A 24,543-nucleotide genomic window follows, 5' to 3' on the forward strand; every position below is an offset into this window, starting at 1 on the left:
TTTTGAGATGGGAACTATCAGAAGGTACTTGATTGACCGAATCCTTGCGATATGATATAAAAATAACCAAACAACATTTAAGGTCTCCGGCGCTGTACCGAAAGGATCAGTCCTGGGACCATCTTTGTGGAACGTCATGTACGATGTAGTTCTGAAGGTAAAGCTTGCGGCCAACTCCGATACTTGGGATACGCTGGTGACATTGCCCTGGTGGTAGTTGAAAGAAAATTTGACCACTTAAAGAAAAAGTGCAACGAAGCTGCAGCGAAAGTGCAACGATGGCTTAACGAGGCTAAGTTAAAAGTAACAAGTCATAAAACCGAAACAGTTTTAATAAGTGCTGGATGGCGAAATTTCTTTGAGCTGAACTGTGGGCAAAAAGTAAGGTGAATTTATTTGCGGAATGAAATTTCGGCTGCGGAAACGTTTAGCATGTTGAAGAAGGCATTTGGTGATTCGACCATGTCGCAGAAAAATGTTTATAGGTGGTACAAAGGCTTCAAAGACTGTCGAGAACGTGTTGATGACTTGGAGCGCTCCGCACGACCATCGACGTCAACAGATGACCAACACGCCAATTAAGTGAAGGAGTTAGTGCTCAAAACTCGTCAGTTGACTGTTAAAGACCTTACTGATATGATCGGAATATCAGAAGGATCTATGAAAACCATTTTGAAAGACCATTTGGGCCTACGAAAAGTCAAATCTCGTTTGGAAAAAAGTCGTCGCGTTGATGTGTGTGAAACAATGCTTTCAGACTATCAGGACAAGCACTATGAATTCCTTCCACCTGGCCAAACTGTTAATAAGGAATATTATTTGAGCGTTATGCGTCGTTTACGTGAAGCAATTCGTCTAAAAAGACCACCATTATGGGCCAACAACTCTTGGTTTATGCATCACGATAATGCACCGTCTCACACTGCACTCGTTCTTCGTGACCATTTCGCCAAAAATTCCACGCATATCGTTCCGCAACCATCGTATTCGTCTGATTTGGCTCCGTGTGACTTCTGGCTATTCCCAAAACTCAAGAGACCACTCCGGGGAACGCGTTTCGAGTCGATTGAGGAGATAAAAGCTGAATTGAAGAAGGTGCTGATGGCTATACCGGAAATGGATTATTTGGCATGTTTCGGGGATTGGAAAAATCGTTGGCATAAGTGTATTTCATCGAGAGGGGATTATTTTGCAGGGGATGAAATTGATTTACAAGAATAAATAAAGACTTTTCATTTTGCAACCAAATTCACCTTACTTTTTGCCCACAGTAGTAGGTACCCACCAAATAATGTCGAAAAAGGCAATCAAATATGTATCTTGGGGTCTAGATCGACAGGAAACTTTGTTTTAGGCAGTATTTAATAAATGCAAGTTCCAAGGCGGTTTCTGTCAATGGTGCCCTGTCGCGACTTCTTCTTCTTCTTAATTGGCGGGATAACCGCTTGCGCGATTTTGACCGAGATTAACAAAGCGCGCCAGTCGTTTCTTTCTCGTGCTAACCGGCGCCAATTGGACACACCAAGAGAAGCCAAGTCCTTCTCCACCTGATCTTTCCAACGCAGAGGAGGCCTTCCTCTTCCTCTGCTACCACCAGCTGGTACCGCATCGAATACTTTCAAAGCCGGAGCGTTTGTATCCATTCGGACGACATGACCCAGCCAACGAAGCCGCTGGATCTTTATTTGCTGCGCTATGTCCATTTCGTCGTAAAGCTCATACAGCTCATCGTTTCATCGTCTACGATATTCGCCGTTGCCAACGTGCAAAGGTCCAAAAATCTTACGCAGAATCTGTCGCGACTACTTCCTAATATAGGAGAGTACCAAGATAGTCGCAGGCGACTAATGTCATTGACTCCATAATTCTTTATGTAGCACCCATTATTATGCAGTAACCAAAAAGTCCAACCTACGAGAAGCCACCCAGACTCACTGGCAAGGCGCTTTGCATGTAACTTGCGCACATAGAACTGTGTATGAGGACGCAATATCGGCAAAGGCTGGAAAGCTCCCTCTGGGCCTCTTGGCAGATAAAATGAATCGCCTCTATAACGTGCAAGGAGTACATCCCACACCAGTACAAAAAGCAGCTGAACGATTGCTGACAATTGAGCGGTGGAAGCAGCGGTGGGATCAGTCACAAAACGGGCGTTGGACCTGCAAATGCATACCACGTGTTGATAAGTGGTTAGGATGGTAGCATGGATACACCGACTATCACCTTTCACAGTTTCTCAACGGACATGGCTGCCTTCGGGAAATATACTGCACCCTTTTAAGCTAGCAGACAGTCCTTTCTGTCCAAACTGCCCGAATACCGAGCGCAGAACACGTGAGAGAGGCACAAGCTATTCCCGAAAAGCCCTGCGTAGAATTCCAGTTCACAACTTGTATTTTTTCCTGCAGGGCAAGTCCCACCGCTCGCCGCCGTTCAAACAGTAGGGATTGCTGCTCGTTGGTGTTAGGACTGCTGTGCTGCCGTTTGTTGGCATTCGTTTTGTGGGGAGCAAGGATTGTGCTCTTGCGAGTATCTGTGCGCTCCTCGAAGTTTGTGCGTGTGTGAGTGATGTATTCTTTCTCATCCTCATCACAATCGCAATGTTCCTTTGCACGCATTGCTGCTGCGTTGAGGTAAACATTGAATTCTGGTTAGCCGGTTGGTTGAATGGTTAGCTGGTTGCTTATTTTCTATGACCTGTCTGTCTGTCTGTTTGTGCGCTTGTTTGACTGACTACTCGCTTTTCAAGCCGCAAGCACACAGCGTGCCATTTAGTGGCGCACAGCGAGGGATGGCAAAACTTTGGCGAATTTGCATTTTCATAAAAATATGATTGTTGTGGCTCAGCCGAGAGCAGCGCCAGCATAATAGGCTGAGGAGGATTGTATTAACCAGAGATGGGCTGTTGACAAGAAAAAAGTGTAGAGAAAAAATGAAAAATATAAAATAAAAACACCACAGAAAAAAATCAAGCAAAAAAAAACAGGTATAGCAACCAGAGAAATAACAAAAGTTTTCGATTCGATTCGAGTGGAGTGGATTAGGTTGCCTGCTTTGAGTGGCATATGAAAAGGTCATCAGCAGGAGACCACATACAAGTAGCGCTAAGCAGTAGCAGGCCAAATGGCTAACCCTGTTTGTTGTGCGTTGTTTAGGTCACACCCTCAATTTATCATTTATGAGCAAATAAACTACGAATACGAATAAGTTAACAACTTGTAGCCACACAAATCTACATAATTTTCTGGGCTTATGATGAACACTGGCTTCCTCTTATGCCGCCATCACCTACGTGTAGAGAAGCAGGCTAGTGACAGAGAATGGTTCATATTAGGTAGTCTAAAATGTACAGTAATGAATTGGTGTAAAACTAGAACTTTTTTTATTGTTTGATAAAATTTATGAAACGGAATTCGTGCCATTTCAAGATGGAGAGTCATTAATTCATCGATGAGAACTTCTGGCTCTTCTGACTCTTCTGAGCGAAAATCTGTTTGAAGTGTATTTTGGTAAGTTTTAATTTTAAGTTCAATTTGTCATGGTTAAGGATGCTTGGCGCCCACCTTAGCCGAATGGGTTGGTGTGTGACTACCCTTCGGAGCTCAGAGAGAACGTAGGTTTAAATCTTGGTGAAGCACCAAAATTAAGAACAAGTTTTTTCTCATAACGGTCGCTCCTCGGCAGGCAATGGCAAACCTCCGAGTGTATTTCTGCCATTAAACGGCTCCTCATAAAAAATATCTGCGGTTCGGAGTCGGCTTGAAACTGTAGGTCCATCCATTTGTGGAACAACATCAAGACGCACACCACAAACAGGGAGAGGAGCTCGGCCAAACACCCAAAAAGGATGTACGCACCAATTATATAAAGAATTTTCCAATAACAGATGAATGGATTGCGCTGTCGAGAGATGATGAACGATTTTTTACGACCGGAATTGGATAGTATTGATCTGGACAACGTTTGTTTTCAACAAGACGCCGCTACGTGCCATACAAGCAACGGAGCCATTGATCTTTTACGGGAAAAGTTTCCGGACCGTGTTATCTCTTGAAAAGGTGATCACAACTTACGTTTTCATAAGATGTAACCTCTTAAAAATTTCTCGATTTCGTTAAGTTTTGCCATGGATGAAAATCAGTTGTAAAGTCCAACATAGGCATAGTGCAGCGAACAAAGATTCAACAGCTGTGTTGTCTAGGTGATGTCATCCGAATGGATACAAACGCTTCAGCTCTGAAAGTATTCAATACGCTATCAGCTGGTGGTAGCATAGGAAGGCCTACTTTGCGTAGGAGGAGGCTAGATGGGGAAAGATTTATTGCGTCCAACAGACGCTACTCGGTACGAAAAAGCCGATCGAACTCGACGAAATTCGCTTGGGGACCCGGTGGTCTAGAAATTTCAAAAAATCGATTGTTTGTTTTTTCGATATTTCGAAAGTATAGTATCTTGAGAATATACTGAGACATTTTCATGCGGAAATTTCCAATACTATAGCCTCTACTGCCCAGTAACTAGGTAAAGAGCGGTACGTTCGCTTCTGTACCTCAAACTGTAAACTCATTTTTCTCGAATCGGCGTTTTCAGCCTTGTGTTGTCAAAAAAAAGAAAAACTATTCAGCCGTCGTCTGAAATTTTAATATGTTGTTCACAACATCAATGGCTATCACCCGTACTAGAATCATATTAATATTTCAATTATTTCGTATGCTTATGATTAACAAACTGAAAAACAAAACCCGATTTTTAGAGAGTCAAATTCAAAACCCCGCTATTTTGCTAATTTTTTTTTAATTCTAGTAGCGGGATATAGCTACAGTTATACTGATTAATAATTCTTTTTGGTTTTTGTGTTTCAGATAAATAGAAGAACGAAAATTGACAACACCGTCCGAGTCCAATTTTCTGGGTGGGTCAACTTCAGCGCCATTTTTCAAATTATTAAAACTAAATTATTCTTTCTTTCATTTTTGTATGTAAAGTAAGTTAAAATAAAAGCCTAAACAATTTAGATATCGTTTTTCATTGTTTTTTGTTTTTTGGAAAAACCAAATCCTGAAAACACCCTAAATTTTCGAGCTCTAGACCACCGGAAACAACCTTAAGCAGTTATCACGCCAATTAAGAATAAAAAGAAATGACTAAAACTGACGCTATTTTTGAAGTCTATTTAAAATTTTGTTTTGTTGTTTATGACAACTTTTTACTTTCTACTCTCTTTTCAATTTTCTCTCATTACAAGGAACCCCTTTAGCCCCAGTACAATATACGGAGAACTCTGCAAGTCCTTTGGACTACTCGCCATTCAATTTCCAAACTCGTAGCTGTGTTTACCGATCACTGGACGATCGGCACACACGCGGAAAAGCTAGGGTTACCATTTAACAGAAGAAGGATATTTCGGAGAAGGAAACTGTGAGCACTTTCTCTGTAAGATCACTGGGTGCTCCTTTTTTCGACAGCCCGGGGCAGTGCGCCAACCTAAATCCCATCAATCTTCCCCATTATAGGACTATGAATAAGTTCGTGCGGTTTTACAACAGATGGCGTAACTTGATTATTATTCCATCGATCCACATTTCCAAACATTCATTGGAGAGCTACTGTCGTAAGGCACAAACGTCAGTATAAGTTTTTTATTTGAAGCGTAAACAACAATATTTTTACCACACTTGAAAATGTCGAATTTCGTGCCAAATAATGTGTTTTTGCGGGGAATTCTTCTTCATTATTTTAATATGAAGAAAAAAGCAGCCGAAAGTCATCGTATCTTGGTGGAAGTTTATGGTGAGCATGCTCTAGCTGAGCGAACGTGCCAGAAGTGGTTTGCACGCTTTAAAAGTGGTGATTTTGGCTTGGAAGACGAAGAACGCGAGGGTGCGCCGCCAAAGTTCATGGATACCGAATTGGAGGAATTGCTCGATCAAGATCCGGCTCAAACGCAAGAAGAGGTTGCAAAAACTTTGGGAGTTGATCAATCAACCATTTCCAAACGTTTAAAAGCCATGGGAATGATCCGAAAGGTAGGCCATTGGGTGCCGTATGAATTGAAGCCAAGAGACGTTGAACGCCGTTTTATGGCATGCGAACAACTGCTTCAACGGCACAAAAGAAAGGGTTTTTTGCATCGAATTGTGACTGGCGATGAAAAGTGGGTCCATTACGACAATCCAAAACGTCGGGCAACGTATGGATACCCTGGCCATGCTTCAACATCGACGTCGGCGCAGAATATTCATGACCTGAAGGTTATGCTGTGTATCTGGTGGGACCAGCTGGGTGTTGTGTATTATGAGCTACTGAAACCGAATGAAACGATTACGGGGGATGTCTACCGACGACAATTGATGCGTTTGAGCCGAGCACTGCGAGAAAAACGGCCGCAATACGCCGATAGACACGACAAAGTTATTTTGCAACATGACAATGCTCGGCCACATGTTGCACAAGTGGTCAAAACATACTTAGAAACGCTCAAATGGGATGTCCTACCCCACCCGCCGTATAGTCCAGACCTTGCGCCATCCGATTACTATCTCTTCCGATCGATGCAACATGGCCTGGCTGACCAGCACTTCCGTAATTACGATGAAGTCAAAAAATGGATCGATTCGTGGATTGCGGCAAAACCGACCGAATTTTTCACAAAGGGAATCCGTGAATTGCCAGAAAGATGGGAAAAAGTAGTAGTAAGCGATGGACAATACTTTGAATATTAAATTTGTAACAATTTTACGTCAATGAAGTTTCAAATTTCGAAAAAAACCGCATGAACTTATTCATAGTCCAACAGCTCTGGCTGACTGTGGATATCTGCCTGTTGGCGGTCTCATAATAGTATCAAAACGGCGGTTAAGTGCTACTTGAGAAGTGCCAAACTGGCACTTTAACCATTTCACCTACCTATCATACTATTAGCCCAACCTAACTTTTTTGTCGTTGCATACAATGGTAATCTATTTTGTTGCATTTCTCTCAGTTCTCTTTTTTCATAAGTTTCTCTAAAAATACCTCACAGAAAAATAGTTTTCCATTTTTATATCAACCTGCCATACTTTTTATTTTCCTTACAAAAGTTGCCCAATTTGACATTTTGCTATCAGTTCTATCTCATAGCTCCTCCAAAATTTCCTTACAAAAAATATTACTGAAAGTTCCACTCTAATCTGCTTACGCTTGAATTCTACCATTCCCGGTTAATGCCATTTATTTATTAGCAATTTGTTATGGAACTTTTTAGCCAACCCAATAACTTACTTTTACTTTTCCTGCATATCACAGCAACATAAAAGCGGCAGCAATTCAGTTTAATAGTTGCGTGTAGCTCTACGGCAGGGAGCACTAGAAGACCCATAAAAAAATGGACCTTTTTTCAAATGAAATTTTTTAAAACGCACAGTAATGGAAAATATGGAAATTTGGTGTTCAAATGTGAACTACTTTGTTCCGGAGCTAGCAAAGTTATGCAAAACTATAAATTAAGAGTATCAAGCGTAAAATGTCGTAAAGCCGGCGAAGGCAAAGGACACAAAGGATGTTTACCTTCATTTTGGATATGTATATTAAATATTTTTTATTTTTATTTGTATGCACTCATACTAGAGAGAGTTTCCTAAAATACGAAGAGTAAATTTTGGATTCAGACATCAGCTTACTAATAAAAGTAAATAACGCGTGCTTCTGCTAATATCTGGACGATTCTCCTTTCACTAGTGCAGTATTTCACACAGATTAGCTCGATTTGCTTTACCCGTTTGAATACAACTGGAAAGGTTATGAGAATCACTAAAGAAACTTGCAGGAATTACTGAGCATAGTCCAGGCTATTAATGAATAAAAAAGAAACAAGTCTAAGGGGAGTGTTATTCAACAATAATAAAAAAATTGTTCCCAAAAATTTTTTAGTGAGAATACTTCATCCGAACAAATTAAAAATTACAAAAAATGAAGATATTTCACTTAAAAAAAAGAAATTTTCCCGTTTACAACTTATTATACTCAAGCCTACAAATAAACCAAGACGAATCTATCAGGTCAGTCCATAAGGTCGTGCGTTTTTAAAGGTAGTTTTAAAGTTAATAAAGAAGATGCTTAAAGAATTTATTAATCAATCATATATTTTCCTTCATTACTTACATTGTCTTCCCAACGTTTAGGCAAATTTTTAATTCCCTGCTCAAAAAAGTGTTTGTCCTTGGTGAAAAAATATCCTTCGATATCCCTTTTTCTAGCTTCTTTTGAGGAGTAGTTCTTGTTGCTCATATGGGATTTAAGTCCACGGAAAAGGTGATAATCTCAAGGTGCAATATCCGGAGAGTATTGTGGATGCGGCATTAGCTCCCATCCGAGGTCGTTCAGCTTGCCTAATGTAAGCATGAGAGCAAAAGAAAAATAATGATCTCAAGAAGTTATGGCCGCATAATTACCGTATGCACCCTGTATATACAAAGGGTTTTATGCATCAAATTTTATTTTTATTATTTGAAGTAAAGTACGGATGGCACAAAATTAATCATAAAATTTTGGTTTAGAATAATATCTTTAAATTTTTATTTTGATCACTACGCACTCCATTGCTTATTGTATACTGCAGCTGTCTAGTTTAGAAGTGTGAAATGTGCGATTGACGTACGACGCCATTTGCAAATATTATAAATCTTTCGATAGGATGATTAATTTTGTGTTTTGTATACATTTTTATAGATGAACGCACATCAGTGGGGTCAGTGAATTGAGCACCTTTGTATTCCCATGAAACCGGAATTTTTTTTACCGTCGAGGCTGGCCAGTGCTAGTTCGACCATATAAGTTCCTTTCTCCGGAGTCGGCGAGTTGCGACATCTGTTAATAAATAATAGTCAATTTGGAATGTTTGCGAGTGACAATTTAACAAATGTGAAGAGTTTTCTAGAGAGAAATTTCCATTAAACGAAAAAAGGCTTACAGATCACCAAGCGAGACAGCTGCAATGAAAGACGCAATGGATAAACTCTTTACTAGTGCAGTGCCATTTTAGGAGATAAGTATTTAATTAGATGTCTAGCGGGTAAACTAGACACTGGGCTCACTGACGGTGAGCTCTAAATTAGTTGGGTGAATCATATCTTTCCTTATAATTGCATTTGAGTTTATGAGGATCAGCTCTTAAGGACATTGCAGGAAACTGGTTGATGAGCTAGCTAGGTAAAGAACGCCGTGTGTATAGAGAGTGTAAGGATTCCTTTGAATATATATGGCTTCCTCTTGAATATGTGGGTCTTGAATCAGTCTACCGGGCGATGAGCTGAAACAATGATTGGTAGAATTGCAAGATTTTTCTGGTCACGTAAAAATAAAAAACGCTTTCTGGATTCAGAAAAATGGCATATTTCTTTAATGATGGAGGGCACTATTCAATGGGAATTGGGTAGTCGCTACTTGGAGGTGAAATAAGGTGAAACCGACTTAAGCTGCCTTGCTTTTGTGAGATTTGGGCATTTTTAATTTACATTTGTTTTTTAAATGCACGTCTATTTCTTCAAGTTGTTGAATCTTTTTGTGATATCATCGGGCAAATTTGTAGTAAATTTTTTGTAGTCATAGGTTAAGGAAATATTGACTTATGGCAATTTTTGGAAATATTCGTGATTTTTATACATGATTTAAAAGTTGTCTGTCGAATGGCAGCTTACTTTTTGTCAAGAGTAAGATTTTTATGAAGTTTCGTTAAGATTTCATGTACATACTAGCGTATCCGGCTTGCTTTGCTACTCCAATGTTGGCGAGAAATTACGAATGAAAATTTCGTCATCCATGGGGGCGTGGCACCACCCAATTTTCCAGAGTTATATATTGCCAATATATATGCCCAGCGATCACATTATCCTATTGTAAAAATTTTATAATTTTCGGTTGAGTACATACTCTCACACACACATTCATTTTCATTTACAAAATTCTAGTATTACTTACAGATTCCGGCACTGTAACCAATTAAAAAAGGCCAAAAGTAAGGTGAATTTGGTTGTAAAATGGAAAATATTTATTTATTCTTGTAAATCAATTTCATCCCCTGCAAAATAATCCCCTCTCGATGAAATACACTTATGCCAACGATTTTTCCAATCCCCAAAACATGCCAAATAGTCCATTTCCGGTATAGCCATCAGCACCTTCTTCGATTCAGCTTTTATCTCCTCAATCGACTCGAAACGCTTTCCCCCGAGTGGTCTCTTGAGTTTTAGGAATAGCCAGAAGTCACACGGAGCCAAATCAGGCATTACGGTGGTTGCGGAACGATATGCGTAGAATTTTCGGCGAAATGGTCACGAAGAACGAGTGCAGTGTGAGACGGTGCATTATCGTGATGCAAAAACCAAGAGTTGTTGGCCCATAATTCTGGTCCTTTTAGACGAATTGCTTCACGTAAACGACGCATAACGCTCAAATAATATTCCTATAACAGCCAGGTGGAAGGAATTCATAGTGCACCACACCACGAAAATCGAAAAAAACTGTCATCATGACCTTTATTTTTGAATGACTTTGACGTGCTCTTTTCGGTCTGGCCTGGCCTTTAGCACGATATTCGCTTGGCCGGTAGTTTCAGGGTCGTAAGCATAAATCCAAGTCTCATCTCCCGTAATGATGCATTTGAGCTTGCCCTGATAGTCTGAAAGCATTGTTTCATACACGACGACTTTTTCCAAGATATTGAGAGTTTTCGGTACCAAACGAGATTTGACTTTTCGTAGGCCCAAATGGTCTTTCAAAAGTGTTTTTTACAGATCTTTCTGATATTCCGATCATACCAGTAAGGTTTTTAACAGTCAACCGACGATTTTTGAGCACTAACTCCTTCACTTTATTGACGTGTTGGTCATCTGTTGACGTCGATGGTCGTCCGGAGCGCTCCAAGTCATCAACACGTCCTCGACCCTCTTTGAAGTCTTTGTACCACTTATAAATATTTTTCTGCGACATGGTCGAATCACCAAATGCCTTCTGCAACATGCTAAACGTTTCCGCAGCCGAAATTTCATTCCGCAAACAAAATTTGATGGCCCTTCTCTGCTCAATCAAATCGGACATTGTAAAAATCGAAAAATGCACTCTTGGTCGTTTGGTAAACACAAGCGTAATAATATTACTGATAATGACATTCACATGAAAGTTGGCCCAGATGTTATTAACAGTGCTGCCAACTCATGAAAAAAATAACTAGAGCGAAATTTTAATCCCGCGAAGTTTGACAAAAAAATTCACTTTACTTTTTGCCCCCTTTAGTACATTTAGTTTGTAAAATTACTTTCATTCAATTTAAATGTATGAAAATGACACCAAATTAAGAATCAATTCAATTCGGTTACTGCGACCATGACCTGTGGCGGGTGCTGCCACCTGGAGGCCAATCAATGATTCAAATTATCGTATGAACGGTCGGTCAAATAGTCAAATAAACCCTCGTTTAGTCAAATAAAAATCGTTTTGGAAGTTTACGATTTGCTCAATTTGACAAATTTTCTTTTCAGAAAACACAACGCTTTCGGCCAAGCGAAGCAACTCCGTCGCTCTCTCAAATCTGACTTGTTGCTACTTTGCCGTGAGATCATGCGCCTTTTGGATCTTGTGAGCCTTGACTTTGAGATCAGTTATCAGTATGCGGCGGATGCTACGGTCAGATATTTTCAGTTCTTTCGCCATTTGATTTGCACTTCGTTGGGGATTTCGCTCAGTCGCTTCTTCACTTTTTGAACCATTTCGCGTGACGTGGCAGTCTTTTGATGACCACCTCCATGACGTTTCGCGATGCTACCAGTATCATTGTAACGATAATAACGGTGCGATAAACTAAAACTTTATTTACTTTAAGGTAATCGAGCTCACGAAAAATCGCTGGTTGTAATTTTCCGGCCGAATATAATGCAATCACACTATTACGTTTGAAATTCATTACTGATTTTCTTTTTTCGCGCTTCTTCTTCTTAATTTGCGATTAATAATAATAGATTAACAAAGCACGCCAGTCGTTTCTTTCTCGTGCTAACCGGCGCCAATTGGACACACCAAGTGAAGCCAAGTCCTTCTCCACCTGATCTTTCCAACGCAGAGGAGGTCTTCCTCTTCCTCTGCTACCACCAGCTGGTACCGCATCGAATACTTTCAAAGCCGGAGCGTTTGTATCCATTCAGACATGACCCAGCCAACGAAGCCGCTGGATCTTTATTCACTGCTCTATGTCTATGTCGTCGTAAAGCTCATACAGCTCATCGTTCCATCGCCTGCGATATTCGCCGTTGCCAACGTGTAAAGGTCCAAAATCTTACGCAGAATCTTTCTCTCAAACACTCCCAGCGTCGCTTCATCGGATGTTGTCATCGTCTAAGCTTCTACGCCATACGTTAGGACAGGCATGATGAGAGTCTTGTAGAGTGTTAGTTTTGTTCGTCGAAGGAGGACTTTACTGCCCAATTTCCTACTTAGTCTAAAGTAGCACTTATTGGCAAGAGAGATTCTACGTTGGATTTCCAGGCTAACATTGTTACCGGTGTTAATGCTGGTTCCTAAATACAAGAAGTCTTTTACAACCTCAAAATTATAACTGTCAACAGTGACGTGGGTGCCGATACGCGAGTGAGCCGACTGTTTGTTTGAAGACAGGAGGTACTTCGTTTTGAACCGCCATTTAGCCAACTAATAGACAGTTGATGCCTGTGTATCAGCTGCGCGAGCGGTCTGATGTTGGTTACACTTCGAGTGCCGGACCCTGTAACTTGAGTTGTTCGTTACAAAACTACTTGAGAGATATGCAAGTCAGAAAATTGTGTGCTTTCTTTTAATAGACGTTTCCTATATACCAAATTATCAGATTGAAGTTGGCAACTACTTGTGTTCCTATGATCTAAGGTCTTATCGATCCACATTCGTATGTATTTAAATGGTTTGAAGTAATATATTATTCCCTTCTTTTCTTCTTTTCCTTAGAAAACCACATTTAAAGTACTTAACTTTAGTTGAATCTTATGCGAGAAAAAAAATTTACTTAGGATACCAAAAAAACTAATCTCATTGGCCAAGTTTTTATTACTCAAGTTTTAGTACTAAATTTACATGCAAATTCAATCTTGCAGAAGTCATGTAAATGAATTTTATTGCATAGACACTTTTAAAGACGCTCCATCACGTTCCGTCCTCCTTCCAATCACTTTTCCATTATCTGCTCATTCAATACGATTGTTGTCTCCTGCTCCTCCACCTGTCTCCACTAACAACTCGCAAACCACTGAAGCTCATTTGTGTGCACCCAGCGCGCTCAATTTATGTACTAAGAGGGGTATTTGAATAAATCTACTTTAGCGTAAATGCAAAGCATTGCACTTTTCTCATTCCCTAATTTCCTGTCTGTTTGCGCTATGTTTCTGGCGCACTTTGAAGTTAGTTAGACAGGTAGATAGACAGATCGACAGAGTGACAAACAAGGTAGACAGACGAACTAAATACATACCACCACCAGTGTCTAAATCTAGGTGTCTAAATCCACAAAAGCACCGCCAACCAGCCGAAACCAGTGAACCGGTGAGCAATTCAACTTAGCCAAATAGTCGTAGTACGCGCAGGTGAGTTGAGTCAGTTTGGTGTATAAATCCAATAAAATGCGTATTAGCCGCGACACATCGGACGTTTATTGAAGCTTAATGCCGCGTTGCGTATCCACCGCTTAAATCCATTAAGGTGTCAAATGGAACATTTATTGCGGTGCATAGTAATGCCACCCCACCGCCCCAACTACTGCCACTGCCACTAGCATTACTTCTTCGTCGCACCTAATCCACTTATTGTCAGCGAATGCAAGCATCGGCTGAGTAAGCTGGGTAGGTCTGGGGCGCATCGCATCGAATGGCATCGCCGGCATCTTAAGGAAAAGCTACGACCAAAGTAAATCCATTCGAGCGGTCAAAAGGCAACAAATAACGAAATGCATTAAATCTGTGTTTATTTTTGTTGCTGTTGCTGTTGTTGGTCGCTGTGAAGTGCGTTTGTAAACTTCCTGTCTTTTTCGTCTTACGCCAAAATGCTTTCAAGTCATTTATGCAGATGCGCCGACGAGATGAAACGTAGTATGATTCAACGAATTGAGTTTCATTTCACAGATTGGGTAATCTTAGGCGTTCCCTTGGTGTGTCGTCTTAAATATTGATAAGAATAAAGAAGAAGATTAAAGATATAAAAAATAATATGAGAATGGATATGAGAATTTTCTTACATGAATTTAAATCTTTAAGAAAATTTTACTATTAACATTTTTAGGAAAATGTGATGGGTATTTACAAAGGTGGACTCACAAATTTCTGAATATTTTCGTATAAATAAAAAAAGGTTAATTTCGTTTGCTCTCAACTAAGTTCCGCTGTTTGTCAATAGATGCCGCCAGCAATGTGTGCTAGTCAATTCTAACATAACCTAAACGTCATAAACCAAGCTTGGGTCATATGGTAAACAAACTGCTCCGACACATTAGAGATTTTGTTTTGGTTTTATGAAAATGTCTGATTTTGTGCCGAATAATCGTCATTTGCGGGAAGTGTTGATTTTCGTCTTTTATTCGAAAATAACGGCGGCTGAAGCCCATCGAGGGCTAGATGAAGTTTATGGAGATGATGCTTTAAGTAAAACAACGTACCGAAATAGGTTCCGTCGCTTCGAAGATGGTGATGTTAATGTTGACGACCGTCCGCGTAAAGGAAGGCCAAAAACCTTCGAAGACGCTGAATTGGAGGCATTGCTCAATGAGGATCCGTGTCAAGCGCAAGAAGAGTATTAGGAGTTACCCGCCAATCCATTTCCAAGTTATTGCATACTTTGGGAATGATTCAGAAACAGAAGACTTGGGTTCCTTATGAGTTAAAACCAAGGGATGTTGAACGTCGTTTTTTCGTCTGTGAACAACTGCTCCAGCGGCAAGAAAGGAAGTGTTTTCTTCATCGCATCATGACGGGTGATGAAAAATAAGAAAAAAAAAGTCATGGGGACTGCCCGGTCTTGCTTCTACGTCGTCGCCTCGGCCGAATATTCACGCTGCGAAGGTTATGCTATGTATTTGGTGGGACCAAGTTGGTGTTATCTATTATCAACTGTTAAAACCAAGCCAAACCATCACTGGGGATCCGTATCGACTTCAATTGATGCGATTGAGCCGAGCACTGCGCGAGAAGCAGCCGCAATACGTGAAGAGGCATGACAAAGTGATTCTACAGCATGACAACGCTCGGCCTCGCGTTGCCAAACCCGTTAAAACCTACCTGGAAACACTGAAATGGGAAATCCCACACGACATATTCTCCAGATATTGCGCCGTCCTGTTCCAATCAATGACACATGGTCTAGCTGATCAGCAGTTCCCTTCATATGAAGACATCAAAAAATGGCTTGACCCGTGGATAGCCTCAAAAGACCGCGACAGTATACGAGATCTACCAGAAAGATGGGGAAAAGTAGTAGCCAGCGATGGGCAATACTTTCAATGAATCACTTGTAACCATTTTTTCAGAATAAAGTTGTCTTTTCATAAAAAAAAAAAACAGCGAGAACATAGTTGCGCACCTAATACGTCACTTGATGGCTTAGTTTCAAATTCAGGTCGAAGAATTACAAGTTAAATAAAATCCCCTACATATAAATACACTGTCGGTGTTTACGCGATCGGCAAGTGAAAGTGCGTGAACGTCAGTGTAAAATAAATGTTTTGGTATGCGAGTTTTTGCACTGCTTTGTAACCATGAATGAACCATAGATTAAACAGAGACTAAGAAACAGTCGATGCAATGGATTTTTCTTGGTGAGTCGAAGCCGGAAAAAGTAGGAGGAAGAATGAGACGCTTTAAGGAACTTTTATTATTGTACAGGTCTTCACGGTGGAATATGTCGAAAATTCCTGCTATCTCGGCTGCACTATCACGACAGACAGTGGAGCAGATGAGCGAGTTCGCAAATCTCCAGGCGCTCTAAACTACGAATATTCAGCTCACATGTGAAGTCGGTTATGTTGTAAGTGGCTGGTCTATGGTCACCAACACACAGAGGTAGATTGTAGATCTTTCGTCAACAAATGTATTCGCATCATCGGTAGAATATTCTGCCCGAACAGCATTAGCAACAACGCGCTGTGAAGATCAACGAATGAGGAGCCCATCCTATGGCACATCAAACGCAGAAAGTGGCGATGGATAGGTCACACGCTTGGAAAACCACCAGAGAGCATCACAGGAATGGTCAGAGGTCGTGGTTCGGTAAAGAATACCTGGTCTCATAGGAAATTAACTACGATGGAGTGATACTCGGCACCAAACTCCATTGGAAGCTGCACATTGAAAATCGAGTAAAGAAGGCCAGTTTAGTTTTTCTACTCCTGCAAATCTATGTTCGGGGAAAAATGGGGACACAAGCCACAGGTCGTTATTGGAATGTACAACGTAGTGGTTCTACTATTTTCAACGAATGGATACCTGGTTTAGTGGGAAGAGCTCTAATACCACTTAACTGCGAAGAGAGCAAAAAAACTGCATTGGCACCACCGAGCGCATGCAGAATTTGTCCCAGTTCTACCTTGAAAAATGTTTTGCATTCACTTCCCATCAACCTTTACGTTATTTCCATCGGTCCTCAAAGCCCAATTAAGTTAAAGGAGGTTGGCGCCCTCTGGAGGTAATCTCTCAAGGGACATGGTAGCATTTTCGGGCAGTTAACACCGTATTTCTCTGAACTTCGTACAGATCTCCCTATCCGCTAACTGGAGTTTGAGGGTCGTTCTATGGCAATCTTACCAAATAGGCAGGATTGGATCGAGGGGAAGATCTGTAATGATGCTGATACCTCGGTCTTCACAGGCGGCTCCAAGATGGAATCGGGAGCCGGAGTAGAGATTTTCTCGAAATCAGCAATTTTATATATTTCCATAAAAATGCCGAATACTGCTAGTTTTTCAGGTAGAAGTCTTTGCGATCTACAGGCATACAAAATGCAACCCGCGATCAAGGGTCTGACGACGTCATGGTGTAGATTCAAAAGTAGTCAACTCCTATAAGAAGAAGATCAAATCTCTTGGGTGTGCAGGTAAAATTTCTCTGATCTGGATTCCAGAATATAGGAGCATAGAGGGGAATGAATATACTAATTTGTTGTCAGGAAGGGGATGGTTGAAATGGGTGCAGTGATCTCCTACCCGGCCATCGGCATACCCCTGTCTGTTGTTAAATGAGAATTGGAGAACTTTCTTCTCAAGAAAACGCAGAAGAAATGCAGCTCCATTTCTTCGTGTGCTATTACGAAAACCATTTGTCCCTAGTAAAATAGACGGAGGACTCTGCAAGTCTTGGGTACTCCACACTCAATTTCAAAACTCGTAGCTGTGTTTACCGGTCATTAGGCGTTCAGCACGCATATACATAGAAAATCTAGGTTTACCATTTAATCACCATTGCAAAAGTTGTGGGGACCTTTCAGTGAAGGAGACCGTTGAGCACTTTCTCTGTAAATTTATCACGATTAAAATCACTGGGTGCTCCTCTCTTCGACAGCCTGGGTCAATGCACCAAGCTAAATCCCATCAATCTTCTCCATTACATCAACAGCTCTAGACTTATAACATAATAATGAAAAATAAATTATATAAGCCTCATTTCACTCGAAACAGGTGCCAAATATGAAAAATTGTATTCCATGCAAATTCAGTCATTTTTACTATTATACATAGTAGTTTATTGATAAGTTTATATTTCACTTTCTTGGTATTGTTAATAATCAACCTTTCGGAACACTTTTGCCATTTTTAATCCTATCAGCATAGCAACCTTTCTCGCATGTTCAATGCACGCCCCCAACCTCACGCGCTACCTAATCACACCCCAAAACGAATAGGTGCACATTCCATGCCCCACACGTAGGAGCCACACAATTAACACACAATCAACTTCAATTAAATCTTCGATGAACACCAACTGCATGCGAAATGCACAAATAGAAACAAAAACTAAATTGTAATGCAATTTGTGTGGCAGAGGTCAGAGGCAGAGAAGCTGCCACTGCTCATCTTAGTTAACATATTAAGGCATACAGCTTATCAATAAGGGCATGAGAGTTTGTGTGTGTGTATGTGTGTGTGTGTGTGTGTGTGTGTGTGTGTGTTAAGAAAAGATCAACTCCTTTAAGAAGCCACTCGGCTACGTTGTTGAGAAGGAGTTGCTTGCAACAGATGCTATTGTGTGCACACACACATGCATATCTTACAGATTTAATTTAATCTTAACGAACTAACAATGAACTGGGCACTTCCTTATTAAGAACATGCATATGAGCTTGTAAGTATATACACATACACAGTCGTATAGTTCTTGTGTGTCTGTGTGCTTCCGCATAAGACAATCTTCGCCAGCAGTATTGGAATAATAATTGCATTGTTTGCCGAACAAACAGTTGTCCACACACACACGCATATAAAGTGGATTTGCTTTTCAAGTCATCTTGCATGCCAAGTGGTTTCTTGCATATGCACACATCTGAAAGCCGTCATCAACCACTTGCTTTTTGCACGGGAACGGCACAATTCCTCCACTGCTACGGCCACTGCTGCTGACCACCATCGCAAATGTAATATTCAAACTTTAATTTCCATTTCCTGCAACTGCCCTTATATGTTTTAGCTCCATGCCTAACTACATACATACAGACATGCGACTTTACCGAAATATGGTAATTTATGCTAGTGCATCTCCATCGGTTGTTGGGTGTGGCATGTGGCTTTTGACTGGGAATCTTTAAGAATATTTCACTTGTCCCCACTCCCCAAGTAATGCTCCAATGCGACTGGCAAATTAAAAATTGTTGTTATAAATTTTATATTCGACTGCCTGTAGTTGTCTTGGTTGCGGAAAAGTACTTTAGAAAGCTGAACTGCAGCATTGGCCAACCTCAAACCAGCCATTGGGAAACGGAAGTCCAGCGTAGAGTATCTCTGCTTTCTTATTGTTGTACATTTTGAGTAGGTTTCGCTTTTGTTACGATGCCAAAAAATGTATTGTGAAACAAAAAATTCATAACTGTTAAAGTTTAAGTAACTTTCTTCTTGGGATTCCACTTGGTGTGTAGAGTTTCTGGACGAAAAAGTTTGCAAATAAGACTTTGGTGTCATTGTGACTCTATTTTTTATATCCAGAGTGAATAGTGCAAAAGCAGTTTTATAAAATGGTTCAAATAACAGTTCGTAGTAGCGGCTGCAGGGATTCGGAATAGGCTCTTCTTCTTCTTAATCGGCGAGTTTAACAAAGCGTGCCGCCGTGGTCGAAGGAGTTAGTGCGTGACTACCATTCGGATTTCAAAGAGAGAACGTAGGTTCGAATTTCGGTGAAAGACCAAAATGAAGAAAACAGTTTTTTCTAATAACGGTCGCCCCTCGGCAGGCAATGGCAAACCTCCGAATGTATTTCTGCCATGAAAAAGCTCCTCATAAAAATAAAAAAAATATCTGCCGTTCGGAGTCGGCTTAAAAAACTGTATATACATACATAACAAAACGTGTCAGTCGTTTCTTTCTTACGCTAATCGGCGCCAGTTGGACACATCAAGTTAAGCCCAGTCCTTCTCCACCTGATCCTTCCAACTCGAAGGAGGTCTGCCTCTTCCTCTGCTACCACCAGTTGGTATCACATCGAATACTTTCAGAGCCAGAGCGTTTGTATTCAGTCGAATGACATGTCCTAGCCAACGTAGCCGCTGGATCTTTGTCCGCTGGGCTATGTCCATTTCGACGTAAAGCTCATACAGCTCATTGTTCTATCATCTGCAATATTCGCCGTCGCGAAAGTCCAAAAGTCCGAAATTCGGATAGGTATCGACAAGAAAAATCGACTAAGACACGTTTGTATGCCGGTCCGTGCAATCTATCCGAGTTGGACTAGGTTAGGTTAGGTTAAGTTGAAGTGGTTTGCCACTGTGGGACACACTCAGGCTCATAGCCCATTGTGATGCCGCGTGGGTAACTTAGCCTTATCTCTCCGAAAACCAGTGTGTGCTTTTAAAAGATTAAGATGATCCCTAAGAGTTTTGGAATATCCCTAATTTCCGCAGTACTGAGATCTTCCAATTCATTAAAGAATGTTCTATTTAAAATGATACATCTACATGTGGATAGAGCAGGACAATGGCACAGAAAGTGCTAGATCAGCTTTTCATCTTCCTCATCTAGACAACTTCTGCAGAAGTCATCCTATGGGCATGGCCATCTTTCATTCGCTGCTCTTACAATTTCCTCATAGATTAGTAGCTGAAATGGTTGTATGTGTTGTTGTTGTTGTTGTTGTTGAGGTGGTTGAACATTTCTGAACTGAAATGATCCTAATTAGTGGCCAGCACCGTTTTACTACCACTATCTCGTGTGATGATGATGTTTTTTGTTTTTGTTTCCAAGTCAGATCCATTTAGTGAGGTCCAAATATAGCAGCAAATCCTTTATCTAGATGTCTGAGTCCTCCTTAATTTGCTGTAGGAAAGGCTTACCGAAGGATCGGAGTCGTGCTCTGGCTAGTCCCGGACATTCACATAAATAGTGGAAACAACTTTCCTTCGCCCCTTCCGCTTGACAGCTTCTACAGATAGGATTGAAGGGTAGATTGAGTCTAGCTGCATGATCCCCTACTTTCCAATGTCCTGTAAGGGTTGCAGTGATGCGTGAAATGTTTGGCCGAGAACATCCTAGCAGGTCATTCGTCCTTTGGATTTTGTATGACGGCCATGTGTTTTTTGTTGTAATACATGTAGGTATTTGCTTCCATCTTCTTTCAGCTAAAGCATGATAGTGTGAAGCAATGGATGTTTTTAGTGTGTTCAGTGGGGTGGAGACTGCCACCGCCTCTGCTATGCCTAGTGTCGAACCCTTTCTTGCTGGCTCATCCGCTATCTCATTGCCCCGTATGTTCCTATGACCGGGAACCCATATCAGAGTAATTTCAAGCCAATGGCTGAGCAGTTTCAGCTTCTCTCTACACTGTAGGACCAGTTTGGATGAAATGTAGTTGGAGTCTAAGGCCTTAATAGCTGCTTGACTGTCTGAGAAGTTAGCTACTCTTGCACCAACTTCCTTGTAGAGTTCTAGGGATTTGCATGCTTCTCTGATCGCTAAAAGTTCTGCCTGGAACACGGTGGCATAATCAGGAAGACGAATTGATTGAGATAGGTTGAGAGGTTCCAATCACCTCTCCTTTGCTCCACTCGGTTCTCGGTGAAAAACGTACCGCAAAGCCTTTCTTGAAGTTGAGGTCGGGGACTGTGTAGTCTGATCCGTTTTTGGGCAGCGGGGTCCCTGTAGGAGGATCTTACTGTGACCGTACGACCTTGTTGTCCAGCTTCCTATGTCTCTGAGGCTCACCGCGCTACAAGTAGCTATTGTTTTAATGTGTAAATCTAATGGCAATGGATGTGTTAGTACATTGAGCGCTTCAGTAGGACTGGTGCTAAGCGCTCCTGTAGTTAAGATACACGCCGTTCTTTGCATCTTGTTCGGCTTAATTTTGTTGTATTTCCTTTCTGTTGCAGGCCACCAAACTAGTGCCGCATATGTTAGTATTGGCCTTACAATGGCTGTGTAGGACCAGTTAGATAGTTTTGGTTGGAGACCCCATTTTTTCCCAACATTCTCCTACACGTATAAAGTGCTATATTCGCTTTCTTGTATGTGTACTCATCGGCCAATTTTGTGCCGAGTCTCGCTAGTTCATCGGCTAGTTCATCCGTCAATGTCACAATGGCCAGGAACCTGTGTTACCTTCAGGTGAAATGACTCAGCCATCTTGTTAAGTGACATGAAGAATTTAATGGCTACCGTGGAAGCTGTCAACTGATCTGTGAAGGTCGCCTGGTTATCAGTGAAAAAGTAGATATTATCTGAAAGTGTCTCAGCACACCGTACCAGTCACGACTTTCATTATTGCCATCAGTTCAACCTGAAAGACCCTACACTGCAATAGAAGGGAAGACGAAATTTGAAGGAGATCTCCAGAGGTTCGCAATATACACCTCCGCCCACTCTGCCCACGAGCTTTGAGCCATCTGTGTATACATAGATGGGCTCACCCTGTCTTACATCGACCCGTTCCCACTCTTCACTCGTAGGTAGAAGAGTCGGAAACATTGTAATGAGTGTAAAGTGTAGGCAGAAGTGCATAGTCCACCACACGGGAAGCACCATTTTATTTTTAAAGATGTGGAACAGACCTTGAAAAATTACGTTGTATAAATCTGAGGTCCGACCAGTTCTTTCCTACGGGTGTGAGTCGTAGTCAATAAGTAAAAAAACACAACCAAACTTCAAATATTTGAGAGAAAAAAGTTGTAACAAATCTTCGGTACAGTCAAAGCCAACGGTGAATGGCGTATTAGATGGAACCGTGACCTGGACCAACTTATAAGAGTAGAAAATGTTGTACAATTCATCTAAGCTCAAAGCCTAAGATGGCTAGGCCAGGCCATGAGAATGGATCCCACGAGAGCTGACCGAAAAATAATTGACGCTAAAACATTTGCAACAGAAGCAAGAGGCAGACCCAGATCAAGATGAATTGACGAACTAAGCAGAAGACGATATGGGGTCAATAACTGGAAGGAACCAGTCAGGGATCGGGACAAATGGAGTATTTTTGTGCAGCAGGCCAAAGCTCACACAGAGCTATAGCGCCAAATGATGTTGATGATGATGAAAATCCGCTTCGAAATCGAATCGGATTCTCTGCTATTTCCACATATAGGCATAATCAATTTTTGAGCTGGTTATAGGCTACTTTTCTTTTGAAAGGAGGCGCTGAAGTCGAAAAGTTTATAAAAATCATATTTATAGTTAATTACTAACCAACCTGTGGTCAGAGGCTACTAGGTGGATTCTTTTTAGTTTCAGTGCTCACCATCGAACTTGCCTGCTTGGGAGGCCTTGCCAGTAGCTACACTACCGCCGGCATCGCTCTAAGGATCATTGCACTAAATAAACCTCCTCATCACAACAAGATAACAATTTCTCGAAGAGGGACTTTAGCTGTAATTGTACCCACCAGATGGAGCTGGAATCGTGATATTGCAAAAAATCGTATATTTGGTTAGTTTTAGCTCAAATCCACTCTTTTTGGGTGCTTGGCCGGGCTCCTACTGCTATTTGTGGTGTGCGTCTTGATTTTTTTTTTCAGAAATGGAGGGGCCTACAGTTTTAAACCGATTCCAAATGGTAAATATTTTTGATGAGGAGTTTTTTCATGGCAGAAATACCATTGCTCGCCGAGGTGCAATCGCTATTAGAAAACACTTTTTCTACCATTTGGTAATTCATGCATGGGCTTTCGAACCCCACCACTTTCGAATGGAAGTCACGCAGCAATCCATTCGGCTACGGTGGCCCCCTCGTCATCGTCATCGTAGAATGGTGCACTCAGAGGTCACGCTGCTTAGTAGCTGTCGCAGTTAGTATTTCCTGTTTTTAACTAGTCGAGCCTCTTTTCCTGTTTGTGCATACAGAAAACTACAATTTCTTTCGGCGCGATAGAAATGTTGTCGATAACGTTCAATTGTTGAAGAAGTTGTAAATAAAAATCTACATTATTCTGAACCAACTGTCTACAGCAAAGCCGACCTTTTCAAGGAGAAAAATTCGGCATGCTCATTAACTTGGATCAATTTACTTCAAGTACATAGAAATTCATATATCGGTCTGGAAAATGCTACAATGATCAAGAAGTTTGCAAACCAGAAAAAGGCTCTGTTCCAATCCCAATCTTCTCAAATTAATCAATATGTTAAATTTATTATATTTCAACAAACTGCGGCCACGCGTCTTGGCAGTGGCACAACCCAAACGTCAATAGCACCACACACTGCAGTATTCAAATCTATCCCATTGCTAGTGTGCAATTATAAATGAATGTTCGTATGTACAAATAGCAACTTTAACAGTAAAAAACCATTCCGAAATTTACAAAGCAAATTGTACTAAATCACCACAAAGCTGACAAGGAATTGTGCGAATCTCGTGTCTCCGCATTGTCTGCGCTTTGACTCGCTTATATGGGCAGCTAGCGTTCGGGCCAAAAGCCAGACAGTCGCTGAGTAGACATTTTTTTTCTGTTTGAGTTTGTTATATAGCAACAAAAGAAAATAATGCACAAACATGTGCCAACATTAATGTGTAGTGAAGTATCCCCGGCAGTAAATCGAACTATTGCAAGGTGGTGCCGAAATAGGCAATTCTTACTATGACTTACTATGAAACCTGATATGTTGAAAAGGGCATGAAATTCATTATTGTGGCTTTTAAAAGAAATGTAAATATATTTATTTCTTTTACTTCATAGCGAAACATTAGGCCACAAAGAAAAATGAAAATCAATTTGATTAGCATCAACTTTTAGAGGACCGAAACTATGTTTTCATAGAGGTGATATAAGAAAGTTCACAGGGATCTCACCTCACAGTGATGACTTAAGGCCACGAAAATTCATGTTGTGCCTATTTTTCACCTTCTTAAAATTTTGGAAA

The sequence above is a fragment of the Anastrepha obliqua genome, chromosome 5 (genome assembly GCF_027943255.1).
Source record: "Anastrepha obliqua isolate idAnaObli1 chromosome 5, idAnaObli1_1.0, whole genome shotgun sequence".
In the NCBI taxonomy this organism is placed as follows: domain Eukaryota; kingdom Metazoa; phylum Arthropoda; class Insecta; order Diptera; family Tephritidae; genus Anastrepha; species Anastrepha obliqua.